We start from the raw sequence: 4,581 nt of genomic DNA, 5'->3' as shown, positions 1-4,581 counted from the left end.
ATTAGACGTGCCCTTCCATGTTTCAGATTTATATTTAATTCGTGGGGCAACGTGATAACAATGCAACCAAGGAAACAGAGCCTGTGTGACTTGAACAATGAGGGCAAGTAACTGTATATCTCCACATCCAATCACACTGAACATATAAGAAATAGACAGCCTGAAGACTTAGAAGGAAGGTGAATTAAAGAGGATAATTCAATGTGAAATCAAGCACAGGGAAAAGTTAAATAGGCCATAAAATCATTTTGGAAAACTCCAACAACAGTCCAAACCTAAATAAATGAGATGCCCCACCTGCAATAGATAAAAGCAATGTGTTTTCTTGGTAGTAATTAACATTTACCAAACTGTTAAACAGTTACTTGAACTTGAAATGACGTGGGTTCATTTTCTGTGACAGCTTCAGTCGCTAAACAAATGCAGCGACTTCTTGACATTCGACATTCAGTGGCGAGGCTGATAGTGAAGTGTTGTTTTCTTGAAACTAATGGTGAAATGGTAGAATTTGGACAGCAACATTTCTATATTGGCATTTAAATGTGCATCTGCTCCTCGCTTGAGGTTTTTTTTTAAACTTTATTCCAATCCAATCAAGTCAAATTAAACCCAATTCAGAGTCCCAACAAGTTGGGACATTCCCGATCCAAGCTGACAAGACAGGGCTCTCACCTCCTGTCTTGGGCTTGACCTACATGATCCAAGCTGACTGGAGTAGGTTTAGCTCCTCCTCCAAGGCTTGATCTTATTTGCATCTTAGCCAAATGGCCGAAATGCCGCTTTAAAAAATTGCTTCAAATGAAGCTGAAATGTAACCTAATGACTCCAACCAAGTGCAGCATGTCGATACTACACTTGATCTTAGCCAACAGATACTACGCTTGATCTTAGCCAAAAGGCCAAGACATCTGCACATCAATATCAGTTAAGTGTCATTAGCCCAACCATTAATAAGACATTAATGTCCTATTAATTGGACCACATCAATGTGCTGTTACCAGTGATTCCAAAACAAAATGTATTGAGCGAAGTTAACAGCTGCCACTCAAAAGCTCAAGTCACAGAGCTAACTGTCTACTGGACCTGTTCACAATTAATAGGAACAGCTTTTGTCGGAGATGTTAGCTGATTGATTAAGCATAACACAATTTTCCACATTGGCCAATGAGAATAATCGAGGGTCATTTGATCCTGCTACAAAATGCATCTGTGAACATGGGCCAGCACTGAAGTGATCCAACATCGATTGTGAATGTGAGTGTGCCTCAGTTAGTACTCTTACCTCTGGGTTCAAGTCCCACTCCAGATCTTGAGCACAACAAAAACAAGACTGACACTCCAGGGCTGCATTGTCAGAGGAGCTCTTTTTCAAGTTAGACCGTTAAACTGAAACCTCATCCCCCTCTGGCAAGTGGACGTAAAATATCTCATTGCACTAATTTCTAAAAGTGCAGGGGGGATATACCTGGTGAACTGGCCAGAACACACCCCTCAGTAAATAAAACAGAAGTGAATTGTCTTGTCGCTATCACATCGCTGATTGTGGGAGGTTGCTGTGCACAAATTGGCTGCTGTGTTTCCAGCATTGCAATGGTGACTACACTTGAAAAGTACTTCATTGGCTGTGAAGTACTTTGGACTGTCGTATACTTACAAAAAATTTGATATAAATTCAAGTTTTTTTCTTTTTCCTAACCAAAAGAACTTTATTGGTGGCAAGCGTGTTTAATAATCCAAAACATAAAAGTAAAAGAAAACTTGAAAACATATTTAAAAATACAAAAATTACTACTAATCCTGACTTATCTCACAGTAATGAATGGGCTGAATATTATTTACCTTAGTCTAGACTTAGAGTGGTCCATTAATATGCTTGTTCATTCAACTATTAAAATATGAATGATGTTCTGTGAATACAATCAGTGGAGTATAATAGCTTTGTTCTGGTTTGTACCATAAAATTTGTGTCAACTAATGTGTTTTTGCCTTAGTTAAAGGCTGGAGCTGTTGCCTCTCAGGCACAGATTCAACTCATACTGCAGATATTTGAGTGAATCATCTAGGCTGACACATCTTAAGGAGTGCCGCGTCGTCAGAGGTACTGTCTTTCAGATGAGACGTTAAACTGGGTCTCACCTGCAAAATCAGGGGGTTTGAAAAGATTCTATGGCACTATTTCAAGAAGAAAATGAGAGATCTGAATATCTGCCAACCAATTTTTTTTTAAGTTTATTTATTAGTGTCACAAGTAGGTTTATACTAACACTGCAATGAAGTTACTATGAAAATCCCTGCATTGCCACAGTCCGGCACCTGTTCAGGTACACTGAGGGAGAATTTAGCATTGTACCAATGTACCTAACCAGCAAACATAACCAGAAAAACATTCTCCCCGTGTCTGCACAAGTTTCCTCCGGGTACTCCAGTTTCCTCCCACATTACAAAGATGTGCGGTTAGGTTGATTGGCACTAAATTGACCTGAGTGTCAGGGGGATTGGTGGAATAAATATATGGGTTTACGGAGATAGGGCCTGAATGGGATTCGATGGGCCAAATGTCCTCCTTCTATCTTATAGGGATTCTATGATCTTTGGACTGTGGGAGGAAACCGGAGCACTCAGTTGAAAACCATGCAGACCAAGGAGAATATACAAACTCCACAAGGACAGTAACCCAAGCCGGGAATCGAACCTGCTTTCCTGGTGCTGTGAGGCACCACTGTGCTCACTAAATATCAAAATGTCTGGTCGATAGATCAGGGAATGCATTTCAAAAGCATTTCATTATCGAAGTATTTAGGATAAGCCAAGCTTGTGAAAGGTGATATATCAATTCAAGTTATTTCTTTTATTTGAAATATTCACCATTGGAATTGAAAACATTGATGAGTTCAGATGTTAATATTTGGAGAAGTGACAATTAACTGGCAAGATACAATGATGGATGGGTCCCTGATAATGTGAGCAAGGAAAAAATACCAGCAGTAGCTACAGGGACAGAGCGCTTTTCAAAATTCATTTGTGGGACATTGGCATCGCGTGCCGGGCAGCATTTACTGCCCATCCCTAATTGCCCGAGGGCTGCTGAGAGTCAACCACATTGTTGTCGCTCTGGCGTCACATGTAGGCCAGACCAGGTGAGGATGGCAGATTTCCTTCCCTAAAAGGACATTTGTGGCATTCTACCCAGCACCAAAAGGTTTTGAACATTGTTGGATTTTGTCATATTGGATGCGTTTTTTTCACACTATGATGTCCACCTTCAATTGGTGAATGAATTATTCAGGCTGGGAACCACAAAGGCCATTTTCATTGAGCAGCACTTCAACTCTCCAGCTGTATACCAGAGATAAAGGATATGCACACATTCAACCAGTGACTTTCCCAACAGTAATTTTAATGGTGGAAAATCCTAGGCTGGGATGCACACTTCCCCAAAGTTCACTCCTGGAATGCATGTGTCAGGAGCACCAAGGAGGAAGTTTTTTTTACCAATTGTGACTGCCACTTGGTTGAATTTCAATCCAGAATGTACGTTCAGTGTGGCAACTGCTCCATTTCTGACTCGGAAGGCTTTGCAGCAGGTAGTCAAAACTGCCCACTACATTATTTCTCCCCAGCTACCAGCCATCCAGGACATTTATCCCAAAAGCTGTGAGCGGAGATCCCTTAGCATCATCAGAAATCCCACCTATCCCAACCTCCCCCTGCATCTGGGAGGTGCTACACATACATTCGAGCCCATATGACCTGGTTCAGGAACAGTTCCTTCCCCAGAGCAGTTACTCAACTGATCCCCATCCTTTAACATAGTCGCAGGCGAAGGGCATTGTGCAATATGACTGTATACACTTAATGTCCATTGGCACTATTTTATAATGAGTACTTGCATTTGCTTTTCTTCTTTGTATCTTGGGAGCCTGCAAGCTCATTTTCATTGTATTTGTGCACTATACAATGACAATAAAGTTGAGGTGAATTGAAATTGAGTTGAATTATTGCATTACCATTTTGTAAAACTAAAGTTACCCATTTGAAATATTGTTACTTTGCAAAAAGATTTCAATTCGTGCTGTATGCAATTGGCCTTTTATATCTAAGTCAGTGGTTCACAATCTTTTATCTGTCACAGCACTCTTCGACACTATATATATATAAGTAAAAAATGAGGCACATCTCTTATCTTCTGTGCCTTTTTCCCTCCCTGGGAACTTCATTTTTAGCTTCTCCCTGTCCCCTCACTTGTGTTTTTCTAAGCTCTCCTTGTCTCTCTCACTTCTCCCTGTGTGTTTGTGCCTTTGAATTTTCACTTGTGCAGGCACATGGGACCTTTGCCTTCAGCTCCAAGGTCATGGGTATGGGCCTGATCAATATAAAAACTCTAAACCACACATGTGCAGCTCTTTCCCGAGCGCATGCAAAGAAACCCAAAATTCATCGGGTCCTGGAGATGCCAACTACAGAGCTGCAGAGGAAGGTTCATTTTTGTTTAATAACATGGACTTTGAATCATTGTTTGCAACACACAGTGTGTGTGGGGGGGGTGTCTTCTCAGCACACCAGGGTGGGGGGAAGGGTTTC

General features: G+C 41.1%; 1 pseudogene; it reads right to left on the bottom strand.

The window, feature by feature from the left end:
• Positions 1–693: 693 nt before the first annotated feature.
• LOC145352847 (U2 spliceosomal RNA) lies at positions 694–908 on the bottom strand (annotated as a pseudogene).
• Positions 909–4,581: the final 3,673 nt, after the last annotated feature.

Source organism: Carcharhinus amblyrhynchos, chromosome 14, assembly GCF_965287045.1.
Source record: "Carcharhinus amblyrhynchos chromosome 14, sCarAmb.v2.hapA, whole genome shotgun sequence".
Classification (NCBI taxonomy): Eukaryota; Metazoa; Chordata; class Chondrichthyes; order Carcharhiniformes; family Carcharhinidae; genus Carcharhinus; species Carcharhinus amblyrhynchos.
The sequence above is the reverse complement of the archived record's forward strand: the minus strand, read 5'-3'. Positions and strand labels throughout refer to the sequence as shown.